Below are 13,418 nucleotides of genomic sequence, written 5' to 3'. Positions count from 1 at the left end.
ATGCTACAAGAAGGTTAATCAAATCTCAGCCTTCAGGGCATAATCTGGGTTCCCACAGGAATTTTCCTGCAGAATTCTGTGTTTGGCTAGGGATGCTTACTTCCCTCCTCACACATTAGTTGTTGACCATGGCTCCGTGATCCTGGATGTGTGCCGCCATTGTTTCTCTTACCGTCACTAGACTATTTCAGCATTAAAATTGTCTGGGGGCACAATCCTGAGTGACATGGCTTTGGGAGGCTGGCATTTAGAGCTCTGTGCTTTCAGGCCAATACTTTAGTTTTCAACCTGAAACTTCAGGGAGCATGGAGTATTCTATCTATCTGTTTCATTTGCCTCGGGGAGCCAAAGTTTAAGGCAACTTTCAGACCTGAGATACCAAATATTTTTCCAGCATTTCTCTGTTGCTTAGGAAACTCACTAACTGGTTCAAACATCTCACTTGGGGAAATATTGAAGTGACATTTAACTCAGAAACAAACTGCCTTTGGTCTGCTAAAGAAAACAGGATCACTGCCCGAAAGGGCAGCAGATCAAAATAAAGAGGGCAAAAGAGAACAGAGAGATGGCAATTGAAAGTTGAAGTTTGAGTGACTGCAACACAGATTTTGAGATTGTCCAGGTGTTTTCTTCAGTTTGGATTCTATGACTAGATTAATCTATGGTATTTCAACTCTAGCTTGTAATGAAGTCTCCTCATCATTTGAAGGGTCAAGAGACCCGAAGAAGTCTTCTCCTCAGGGCTCGGTGATATTTAATGAAGCAAAGGAAGTGACATAGACCATCAGAAATAGGACCCAGCTTTCCTTGGGTTCCAGAGTCTCTGGGAGGTCCTGTTGAGCTCCTCTCTGTCTCGGTCTGCTGTAGACTGTACAAGACTGCCCTTGTAGGTTTAGTCTGATTAAACCCAGCTTGTCTCAGTCTCTACCATAGTGGGAAGTTCTGCCATGTCCTGAACCACCTATATGTCCTTCTCACGCTCGGTTCTCTGAGTCCAGTATGGGCAGGTGCAAAGGGTCTGACTTAGACTTTACGAGCGTGTGTGTGTTTGTGTGTGTGTATGTGTGTGTGTGCGCGTGCGCATGTGTGTGCGTTGTGAAGGGTATGGGGGGAGGGAAGAAAGGGCCTAAAGCTGACTCAGTTTCCATATGGTCATCTGGGTAGGAGATGACTTGGGCCTATTCCAGGTTCCCAGGGCTCCTGGGCTGACAGTGGAACTAGATATGGGATGGATGGGGATATGGGATGAGGTGAGTGGAACCCAAGGAACAGAGGGAGAATTCAGGGAGTAACTCCCCAGTCCTTGGGCCTTTCTTGGACTTTGACTGTAACTGTAACTGTAAGAGTAGTAGAATGAGTAAATAATATGAACTGAAAAAACAAAACAAAGCCAAAATAAAAACAAGATTCCATTAAATTGTACAATATACACCTAATCTCTAAGCCAGAGACTAGAAAATTAAAGTGAACTTGATCTGAGCATTCAGAGTAATGAACCAGTCTTTGCACCTTCCAGAAATGTACGCTGGAATATGCAGAATGGAAATAAAGGAAACGGGAGTGAGAAGGTACCCTGGCCCATCCCACCCCCACTGTGCAGGAAAGGCAGTGGAAGCCTTGTTTTCTGGTTGCTTCCAGCATAATCTTGTACTTTCCCCCCAGTGGGTTTCAGCTTGGTTTGTGTCAGCTGATGTGTACAAACAGATTTCAAAAAATTGTTCCTTGCTAAGGGAGCTGACATCTGCCACTCTCAGAAATTAGAAATGACAAATGCCCCGAAGGGTAAAAGACCATGGCTGATTTGCCATAAAAAATAGAATCTGCTCAGACTCTAGGATTCACCAAACAAAGCACTGTCGTATCCACACCGTTAGCAGTGATTTTCGGTGATGAAGGAAATTGCACCCCTGGTTCTGCTTGTTAACACTGGCGTCTACTCCTGCAAAACAAACAGCACCCCTCTCACTCACGCCTTCCCTTTCCGAGATTTAGTGCAGTGCTCAGTCCGTCAGACCCAGCGGGCGATGGAGGTTTGTGATGAGATACTCGATGGTTTCGAAATTCTCGTGTTTGTTCACCCTTAGAGGCCCCCTTCATGTGCAGGAGCCACTTCCCCTCTCCACCGTGAGAGAGAAAGAAAAACAAGCTCTGGACTTCTGCAGAGGAAGAGAGTGGAGTTAAATTGAAGACAGAAGATGTTACTGTCTATTTTAGCCCGTCTCTTCAGGAAAGGGGGCAGGATTTGGAAGCAGAAAGCAGTGAGAACTGAGGCAGCTTTGGGCTTGGCGTCTCTCCATCGCCTCTGTCATGGTATATCTGATTTTCCCTGGCTGTCTGCTCCATGTTTTTCTTTCTATCTTCCCCATAGTCCCTGGTCCTCACCGTTCAGCAGGCTGACTCCACCATGGCCTCTCCAGCTCCGCTCACTATTGTGACCTTATAGTTCAGCGCCTGTTGTTGTGTGTAAGTCTCTTGGTACGTGATAATTCTTCTTCTTGAGAGACAAAATCTGATGGAATCGCCTCATCTCTTTGCAACAGGCCATGTCATGAGTTGAGGACACCTCATTCAATGACTGCTCTTGGGTCACATGCATCTCCTTGCTCCAATTAGCCGAGGCTGGTCACATGGTACCAAACATGGTACACGGTCCCTTGGAAGGGGATGTGGTGGCCATACACCTTGGTTTCTCTCCCAGGTCCACAGCCCCACATTTACTGAGCATTCACTTGGGTCAAGCACTATGCGTCCAAGGTTTCGACAGTCTTTTGTTCTTTTCCTATGTATGTAGTAAGTGGGGGGGAAGGAAACAATGACCAAACCAGAAGTAGGTAAGGATTAACAGGGAGCACATGGGGATGATGGTAGAGTTTAGAGCTTAATTATACATAACTAGACTTGTGGTCCTGATCCAAAATCCAGAGTATACTTTTTTCCTCCTCAGCCTTGTTCCTGGAGGGTGAAGTGGGAAGTTGGACAGGTCCTGGAAAATAACTAAGACTCCTATCGAAAACCTACCTAAAGTGCCCACCTGAAACCCACCCCCGCTCCTGACCACCCCAACCCAAAGCAGTGTCTCCCAAACCTCCCTTGTGAACCCGGCCTCCCTGGACAAAGGCACGTTCAGCATCACAGCTCATGCTAGGAGGAGCAGTCACACTCTATAGCGTGTTCTGACTCAATCAAGAAATTATCTCCTCAAAGTCTATATTCTTGGGCATGTCAAGTATTGGTACTTGATTTTATATCCTCAAAACACCTATGTATTTTATTAACCCAGTTCTGGGGTCGGATTGCCATTTTAATACAGAGCATATTCAGTCATTAACCTGTGCTCTTCCTAGAGGAACTTCCAGGTTTCTGAAGTCATTTTACTTCATCTCACAGAACGTCACCTCTGGGGATTATGGGAAAGAGACACATAAGATCCAGTCCCTTCTCTCAAGAAGTTTTCTGTTTGGCTCAGAAGATTGGACATACACACATGAAAGGGAGAAAAAAGTGGCTGATTCTTGTTTAAATATGTCCCCTGCTAGGCAAGAGGCCAGGAGTTGGCCTGGTTGGGGGTGTCCATGGCTGCCGTCAGGGAGCTTGAAGGGCTGTAGGGAGGGTGGAATGTGCTGAGGCCTGGGGCCGACTTCATTCTCGACTGGTCTGTTTGTGTGTTCAGTTTGGCTCTGGGCATGGGTCTCTGGGGGAGACAGGCTTGCTGCCTTGGGAGGCACAGAGCTCTGCCTTGGACTAAGTGTTGTTTGCATGGGACCCTTTTCTACTCCTGTGTTGTATCGAAGTGATGGGGACTGGAATGTGTTGCCAAGGTCAGTTTTTTATTTTACTTTTTTCAAAATAAAACTAGTAAAAAGGCTCTGAAAGTCACCCAGAGAATCTCCCCCAGCTCTGCCTTTTCTGGCTCTAGAGTGGCCGTATGGAAGTATGAGCAGTATTTAAACTCAACTGACTGTTTCTCTTAAGACTCCATTAAAAGGTCCATTTTAAGAACCTGGGGCTTTATCCGAGTATGTAATATTTCTTTCTCTTCCCTTGTATATATTTCTCAGAAATCTCCACTGAGAATTTCAGGTGTATCAGCAGTAATTGTCATACACTATTATTATTATTATTATTATTATTATTTTTAAAGATTTTATTTATTTATTTGACAGAGAGAGAGAGAGAGATCACAAATAGGCAGGGAGGCAGCCAGAGAGAGCAGGGGAAGCAGGCTCCCTGCTGAGCAAAGAGCCTGATGTGGGGCTCAATCCCAGGCCCCTGAGATCATGACCCGAGCTGAAGGCAGAGGCTTAACCCACTGAGCCACCCAGGCGCCCCTATCATACACTGTTATTAATAGAGTTAAATAGTAGGAGCTGTTTCCAATTATTTTTCTTTTAAATATTTATTTATTTATTTGACAGACAGAGATCACAAGTAGGCAGAGAGGCAGGCAGAGAGAGGGGGGAAGCAGGCTCCTTGCTGAAGCAGAGAGCCCGATTCGGGGCTCGATCCCAGGACCCCGGGATCATGACCTAAGCCGAAGGCAGAGGCCTTACCCCACTGAGCCACCCAGGTGCCCTGCTGTTTCCAATTATTGACTTTATCATGTTTTCTGTATATTTTAACTTATTTAAAGGAAAAAAAAACAGCCACAAAAACTGACAAAGAAAAAGAAAGCTGGACAAAGTCCTGAATGGTGGAAAGTGTGATAGAAAGTTGCCTGTGGAGGAGTCCTTATAAAACACAGTCTCTTAAATATGTATTTTATTGTTTCTAGCAACTCCACAAACTAAAAGCATATTGAAAATGAACAACTGACTGCAGTAAGCCAAAGCATGCCTCAGGCAACTCAGAGCTTCCCACCAGTTTGGGGTTAACTTCCGTCACTCCTAACATTTGTGAGAAGATGACTCTGAATAACATGGAAACGAAATCAGGAATTCCACACATAGAATTAGGGAAGGCATACACTTCAGCATCAGTAAGCCTGCTGCTCCTTCGCAACCTCGGACGCTGCGCAGATGGAAGGGTTAGGAGGGGAGAGATGGCTCCTTGGTTCGAGAAGCAGCTTGCGGCAGACTGTGGGGGCTCTATGGGGCATCGCTCTGAATACTCTCTGCTCTTTCCCTTTTGTATGCTTGAAGCTGTCAGTATTTTGCCAAGAACCCCACATCGTAGTTCCTCTGTGCCTTCTACTGGATACCTGCTGGCATCTTTTTTTTTTTTTTTAAATTAAGATTTTACTTATTTATTTGAGAGAGAGAGCACAAGCAGGGCGAGCAGCAGAAGGAGAAGCAGGCTTCCGACTGAGCAGGGAGTGCAGTGTGGGACTCCAACCCAGGACCCTGAGATCACGACTGGACCTGAAGGCAGACACTTAACTGAGCCACCCAGGTGCCCCAAATACCTGGTTACATCTTACTTTCTTCATTTTTGAGACAAGAACTTACCTTTTTCAGCAGGCAGAGTAAGAGTGACAGAAGCCTAGTGCATTGACCCCTACAAACATTGTCCAAATCCTTATGCTCTCCTACTGATTTCCTCCTCCTCTACAAGGCTACTAGAAAAGAAAGGAAGTTCTGTCATTTGAATCAAGAAAGGATTTTTATGTCACTCTCCTTAGCTCCTTTTAAAGGAGTTATTTATAAAAATCATGACTGTGTTTGGGCGCCAGGTAAAGGAAGAGCGGGAAGGAGGAAGGTCAGAATAACCCACCGCTTTGCCCCTTTCACATCCCAAATACACAGGGTGTTCTGAAGCCGGAGCGGTATCAGATTTTGCTTTCAGAAACACTTAGGAAGTGAAAGCGATGCTGGTGCCTGTCGAAGGGCGGCGGCATCCTGGTGCAGGATGGTAGGCTGAAGACCTCAGGATGAAATGGAGGACAAAAATAGCAATTTCGTCACCATCTCCCACCAAAGTAAATGAGAAATTTCACTGAAAAAAATTTTTTTTTCCATAGAAGTCTCACACTTTCCGTAAATGAAAACAGCAGTGGATACCGGCAGAGGTTTCCAGAGAGGCATTGTGTGTGTGTGTGTGTGTGTAAGGGAAGCCTGTTCCCTGTGGGTCTGAAACCCTGGGAGGAGGGGAAGGCACCCAGGGCTGGTGGGGACTCTCCCACCTCCCAGAGCCGCCGCCTTTGTTGCAAGGAGCGTGAAGCACGCGCCGCCGTAACTTTTCGTTCCTTGGGCTTTTTGGCTAGTGTCGCATCTTATAAGTCACAGTCTAGCTTCTCCTGTCCGTATTTTTACTGCACAGAAGGCTTCCCAATTTGCAAGCGTTTGCAGCACGGCTGGGCCCAGAGATAAAACAGAATGTGTACGTAGTACAGTATGCATTCAACCAATGCACAAGGCTCTTTCCACCATATGTGCAAACTAGTGTGCTTTTCACTCAAGGTGCCGTTGCCAAACTTGCCAGGAGCCCATGAATAAGTGGAGGCGAGAACATCAGACGCGATGCAGCCGTGGGCCTCGCCCCCTCCGTGGAAGGACACCCTCGATGCCTGCAGCCCCGTGACCTTTTGTCCCCCTTCTAGCGCACCTTCACACCACTTACCTGTCCACAGCCCTAGTCTTCCTTCCTCACCCGCAGCCTTGACCTGGGATGTCAGCCATTGTTTGAGCCTGCAGTGGAATCCTGCTTGCCCTTCCAGTAAGAGAGGAGAGGTGGTGATTAGCACTTATGCTAATGAGGATAACAAGGCTGAGGTTAAAAACTCATCAGTTTACAGGAGAACACAGAAGGGGAAAACCAGCTGATTTTTTTTTTTCCTTCCTCTCAAATGTTTTTATTACCTCCCATCTCAGGCAAGGCATAGCTTACCAAGCCCTTTTACAGGAGAGTAGCTTTGGTCTGGTTTTTGTAGGTAAATCCTCCAGTGGAACATCTTTTGTGATAAGAGAAAAAAGGATTGAGAGATAGAAAAGAATGGTACTTTTCGCTCACTTCCTTCAAACTCTCTTGAATCTCCTTGTATGCTTTATCCTAAATAAACCAATGCAGAGATTTTGTGGGATTCACTTTTTTACTTTGATATTTGCTGCCTAAAATTTGAATCAGTGCCTCCTTTGGCTTTACTGAAACACAGTCTTTCTCATCAAAAGATACCCGGTGGACATACAACTCAAAATCTTTCCTTAAAACACTGTTGGTGTTGCATGGTGGTCACAACCCCTGCCTCGTGTGGGTAAGAAGTACAAACTCGGCTTCACGGATGGGAAGCAAAGCTAAGGGGTGGAAACTTGCTTTCATCCCTTTTTTAGCTTCTTTAGCTACAGGTCTGGGAAGTAGGGCTCCTCCGCCCATGGGCACAGCAATGGGGTTCGAGGGTCACCTAGAGTGTAACAGCAGCACTATTATAATCCACCGGTTGTAAGTAAGCCATTGTCTCAATTTCTACTTTGACTTCATTTGAGTTAGTTGCTCCCCCCAACATGTTAATTACCTTTGGGCCAAAAGAAAGTGATTTTTCCATGAATTCTAACGGATTTGCTTCTCTTGATCACATCTATGACAGAGAACGACATGTGTCTCTGTAGGCTACCTGCATGGGACTCTCTACCTTTCTTGGGCAGTAGATCTGGGGAATTCCTTGCCTGGCTGTTGGGCTTCAGCATTGTCCTTTGTCTCTAAGGGGCCTGGTGGAAGGTGATGTACACCATAGAGGGAAGAATATGTTGATGGTGGTTGCTGCCCTGTTCATGTGGAAATCCGGGCAGGCATGAGAGGCGACAGTGATGTGTCCTGGAAAGATCCAGAACAGGAAATGGTAGGGACCTGCCAGCGCCAGGGAAATTGGACTGATCATCCATGGTGGCCCGGTGTGACTATTCATTCCTTAGGGCCAGGGCCAGAGGGAAAACGTCCTGTATTTGAGCAAATTCACTGTACAGTGGGAGAGGCTTCTAGTCTTGGAGAGCATCTTTGGGGAAGGAGCCTCTGTTTATTTTTTTATTTTTTTTTAAGATTTTATTTATTTATTTGACAGACAGAGATCACAAGTAGGCAGAGAGGCAGGCAGAGAGAGGGGGAAGCAGGCTCCCTACTGAGCAGAGAGCCTGATTTGGGGCTCGATCCCAGGACCCTGGGATCAAGACCTGAGCCAAAGGCAGAGGCTTTAACCCACTGAGGCTGTAAGCCGCACAGGCACCCCAGGAGCCTCTGTTTACAGCCATGCTTTGGATGCGTACCATGACTTTGCAAGGGGGCACTGGTCACACTGGAGCTTCATTCTCATTCATTTGGTAATTGGTTATTTTAACACAGACTGTGACTAAGGAACATGATTACACACCTGTCAGCCATATGAGGGGAAAGAGAGCGGTCTGTGAGCAGGGGAAGAGGCTGCAGTTCTCCCGGGTCTCTGTGGAGTCTTCTCCATCAAAGATGTCATTTTTCATTTTTACCTTGAAACAAGACAGACATTAGAGCTCCTGCCTTGTTTGTATCATTTAAGGCCTTGCTGCCACAGATGCTGATCTAAACTAACACAATTTCATTCTGATTATATCTTTGTAGACATCCGATCGCAGAGCACGGGAGGGCAGGATGTCATATAAAGAAACAAATGAACATAAACATTATATGGTACCCATGTAGCAGTTTCCTGGGGCGGGGCAGGATGTGCGGAGAAGCAGAAATGAAAATGTTTCATACAAAGGAGGACATTTTACTTCAAGATGAAGTAAATGTGGGAGATGAGAGAAAGCTGTTTGCGATTGCCCAGGTAGCGAGGAGAGGGGCTTCTCACTCGTGGAAGACAGGTTGCCAGGTGGCCCGGGGTCCTGTGGAAGGGGAGCGAAGGAGAGAGCATGTGACAAAAAGATGAGTGTGAACACCTAAACAACAAAACGAAACTCAAAGGCAACAATTTTGTGCTGAATTTTACAATGAATAAGGACCGAATAGATGATGAAACATTTAAAGGAAAAAATAAAATAAAATCCTAGCCTTTTGAATAAGAAAATTATATCCTCTCATTTGCACGTTTTCTGCAAACAGTAAACCACATATTGGATTGTTTAGAAATTCTCCCCTCTATTTTGTCTGCTCCTCTCTGTCTCTGGTGAGGCCATTCAGCTTGGAAGGAGTATGTGGGTTCCAGAGTATGTGTGCCCAACCTCTGATGAGCATTTATTTATTTTTTTTTTTAAAGATTTTATTTATTTGGCAGAGAGAGGGAACACAAGCAGAAGGAGTAGGAGAGGGAGAAGCCGGCTTCCCACCGAGCAGGGAGCGCAATGCAGGGCTTGATCTCGGGACCCTGGGATCAGTGACCTGAGCCGAAGGCGGATGCCTGATGACTGAGCCACATAGGTGCCCCTCTGATGAGAATCTACATCAGCGAATGGTGCAGGTGTCCTGTGTTACTGAGTCAGAAACCAAGTTGATAGAGGGTGATGTTAGTAGCTGGAAAATATGGACTAAAGGGAGACGATTTGAATGGTAAGGAAGGAAGCAACAATTAAACCTTGGTTGAGTTCTTCCTTGGAGGTGTGACCATGGAATTCAAGGTATAGTAGCCTCCATGAATCCCCAGAGGCTTGAGTGGACAGGAGCTGCTCAGCCCATGTAGAAAGTTGCTTGATGGAGATACTGCTCTTGAAATGGAAGAGGAGATGGAGAGATTAAAAACAAAACAAAACAAAAACAAAACAAGGCTTTATTTGCAGGGAGCAGAATGGGCCTTCAGATGGCAGGAGAGAGATAGAAGTGGTCATTAATACTGATGTGTAGAGGGTTAGGATCCTGACTAGTGGGGGTATTTATGCATTTCTAACAGTCCTCAAGTCTACACCACGGTCTTCTCATTGACGTTGGCCTTCAGCTGTTGGGCGTGCTCTAAAGGTGCACACAACTTAATTTTAATCACAGCTTCAATGATAAGAAGGGAGTGAGTCCCTGTGGCCTTCCTGCCAGCTGAGTTGTTCTCTCAGAGAAGAAAGTGGGTCTGTGAAATTTAAATAACTCTCCTATATTGAGTGCTTACTCTGTTGCAGGTGTTGTGCAGGACATGTGATGAATTGTTTCATTTAATCCTTGCATGGAATTTCTGAGCTGGATGTTATGTCCCCTGTTTTACTGCTGGTGCCAGAAACCAAACTCAGCTCAGGATTGGCACCAAATGGCCCTCTTCACCCCTTTCTGTACGAACATCCTCCACCAAATGGCACATGGGGTGCTTGGCCTTGGAGAGTTTGCTCTCACTTTTTTCTTGCTTTTTATTTCTTTATCATTCTTATCTGTTTATGAGAATGTTTTCTACTTCTTGCCTTTTGTGGTTTACTTTTATTTACTTTAAAAAAATTGTGATTACTGAAAAACCTAAATTTTAAATAGGATATAAATGTGTGATATTTGACTCTCCAAACTGTGTATGGTTAGCCCTTGGTGAGGGTTCATTTGTTTTCTTATCATTGAATTTAAAAAGTTAAAATGGTGGTGGGTATTATAGAGGGCACGGATTGCATGGAGCACTGGGTGTGGTGAAAAAATAATGAATACTGTTTTTCTGAAAATAAATAAATTGAAAAAATTAAAAAGAAAACAAAAAAGACTTAAAAAAAAAGTTAAAATGTGCTGGACATGTGGGCTGAATACCATTCATTGTAGATGCTTAGTTATTCAGTTGTCTACAATAGCCAAACACATGGTAGATGTTCAATAAGTGATGACTGACTGAATGAATGAATGGGACCCAAGGAAAAGGTTATTTGAGTGCCCTTGTCAATGTTGTCTGCTTTCTGTGGGGTCAAATGCCACATAGAGTGGTTTGGTACTCTATAAATACAGAGTAGTATAACCTCTGTTTATAGAATTAGACAAATCATTTTTATCATTCCAAGGCAAGGGTCTGTCATTCCTTAAGGCAAAGGTATGAAAGAAATTTCCTTATTTTGCACACAAAGATTCTTGATTGCACGTAAATACCCTTATTTTTACTAATAAGGGAAGAATGATGTTAGTAATAATCATATTAAGTGATCATTCTTATTCCCCTTTTACTATTTTCCACATCAACCCATAACAGTTTTCTGGTTCTGTGATTAGGTAAGAACCACAAGGAAAGTTTTATGAATTTAGAATCCTTTGTCCTTGAAACATGCCCGAGAGAAGATTTAGGCTCACTCTCTTCTTGGAACCCCATCATCTTAAATCTGTAGGATTTGCAAATGAAAAAGAAGAGGGATTTCCAAACAAACAGCCCCTATGAGAAGTCTGTCAACTTCAGGATGTGCCCTACCCCATTTCCATGCAGAGTTTCTCCTGCTGACCTGTAGGACTCCCCTGGGAAACGCCTATCTCCTTGTGTACTCCCCACCCCCCCTCCTTCCTTTCTTCCCTCTTTTTTGCCCAATACTTAAAGTCCAGAATACTTGGAAAGGCCATTGCCCTCCATCCTGGTGGGCTTAGAGTTTTGATCTGCTCGACCTTTGGCTGCGTTCTTGTTACCTATGTTGCCTCTGGCCTAGTAGAATGACCCCTGTGCCTTGACTCTCAGGGAGGTGCTGGCTCCCTTGACCACCTCCATTTGAGCTGCCATGGGCATTGGTGGGTGCTTTGCCACATAGAGGGGGAGATTAGAGGACAAAGTTCTCTCCTGCAAGGACCCACGGGAACATTTGAGCCATGGCTTCTCTGCCTTCTAGTAATATCTATAGCTTCTCTTGTTCACTGTTAGCTAACATCCTGTGCTGACTGAGCTGCCGTAGGAGAGCCAATGTGGTGTGGGGGTCAAGAGCCCGCGCATGGTGTGCCGGCACCTGCATTTGGACCCCAGCTTGGCCTATGTCAGCTCCCGAGGTTTGGATAAGTTACGGAAGTTCTCTACACGTCAGACTCCTTCCTGGCAAAATGGAGGTGGTAATGGTAGTATAGACCTGACAAGAGTTTGAGGAGCCAAGGTCTGTAATTGGTTAGCATGGAGTCTGGCACAGAATAAACTTTAATCTTAATTTTACTGTCCAAAATGACGTCTATACTGAGTTTTCTTCCTTTGTGGTGACAGCTCTGTGATGCAGTCACTGATTTGGAAGTTTCTAGAAGCAGTGATGTTCTCTCCAGCAGGGCCCAGTCTGCAGTCTGGGAGCCTTCCTCTGATGGGGCTTCCAGTTATCTCATATCTAGAACCACAGTGGGCAACTGAGATGCCAGGGCACAGAGGGATTGGAATATTTTGGGAATTTTGGTAACCAGAAAGGTTAGGTGAGAGAGGGAATGGGGCAGGGCTACTCACTGTGCAGGGGGAAACTACCCTCTCTTATTCTCAATTATACCATAAAGAGAGAGGATGTGGAAACTCAGGAGAGTTTTTGTCTTTTGTCACCTAGGCTTTGATTCCAGAATAGAATCTTGGAAATGTAATAATAATAATAATAATATCTTTAAAAAGGGGTGACAGAGGAACAAGTATTAACTGAAGTTATCATCTAAAAATGGACCTTAACCCAATGCTGAGCTGTTGGCTTCAATAGGCCCTTTCCTCAACACAGGCCAAATTCTGCTGGAAGGATTGTCCCCTATTTATACATGTCACTGTCCCACCTTTTATTACTTCCAGCCATCATCTGCAGAATGGCTGGGATTTAAAACAGAGACTCCAGAGCATGCCATTTGAGCAGAAGCTCCTTGGCTGCCATCTTTACACTTGTCTCCTCAGAGAGGCTGATCAGTCCTGGGTTTGTTTTATTATTATTGTTGTTGTTGTTATTGTTAAAGAGAGAAGGCTGTGGAGGGGGAGCAGAGGGAGAGAGAGGGAGACTCTTAAGCAGGCTCCACACCCAACATGGAACCCGACATGGGGCTTGATCTCACCACTTTCCCATGATTCTGGGATCACCACGCAGGCACCTAGTCCTGTGTTTAAAAACAGGGTGGTTTGGACTTGGTCCCTCTTAGCTTGACAGTGCCTCTGCTAACAGTTCGGGTGTTATGTGGCTCATAGTTCGAACCATCCAGTTCGGAATCACATCCTGGCTTCACGCTCTGCGAGACCCAGAGGGCAGAGTGAGTAGACATGTCGCCTTGTCCTTCTCCCTTGCCCGCCTGCACAGTCACAAACCACAGCATCACTTTGTTTGGTCATAGCATTTGTGTGGACAGAGCACAGTAACAGCCAGGATTTTACTCCCAGTCTTGGTCTTTCTTCTTTATGTCAAGCCAATTTTAGATCTTTAAGGCCATTGCATAATTCTCACTTCCATTTCTGACTAAAGAAATCTTATCTTTAGGACACCTTATATTTTGGGCCCCATTATAGGGTTGCTGACTGGAACCTGTCCCAGGTCAGAGTGGTGACCAGGGTGGGATATTTTTCTGTGGCTGTCCAGAGTAGAGCACCAGAATGGCCATTTCAAGGCCACGGTCTATGGAGACTGCTGCAGCCAGGCCAAGGGCACCGATCAAAGTGTCCAAGGCAG

At 45.3% G+C, this 13,418-nt stretch overlaps 1 protein-coding gene and 1 long non-coding RNA gene across 3 annotated transcripts in view; one reads left to right on the top strand and one right to left on the bottom strand.

Annotated features, from left to right (window-relative positions):
- The window catches only part of LOC101671634 (sine oculis binding protein homolog), a 164,015-nt gene that overhangs the window by 71,569 nt on the left and 79,028 nt on the right, over positions 1-13,418 (top strand). The window lies entirely within an intron of this gene.
- Positions 6,549-12,985, bottom strand: LOC106005879. Its single transcript, XR_001179583.2, has 3 exons — positions 12,814-12,985; positions 8,294-8,405; positions 6,549-6,645 (listed from the first exon to the last, which is right to left on the bottom strand). It is a non-coding gene; the product is annotated as an uncharacterized LOC106005879 (long non-coding RNA).

The sequence above is a fragment of the Mustela putorius genome, unplaced genomic scaffold, assembly GCF_011764305.1.
Source record: "Mustela putorius furo isolate JIRA1106 unplaced genomic scaffold, ASM1176430v1.1 tig00000450_pilon_pilon_pilon, whole genome shotgun sequence".
NCBI classification, from domain to species: Eukaryota; Metazoa; Chordata; class Mammalia; order Carnivora; family Mustelidae; genus Mustela; species Mustela putorius.
This window is presented reverse-complemented; position numbering and strand designations above follow the sequence as displayed.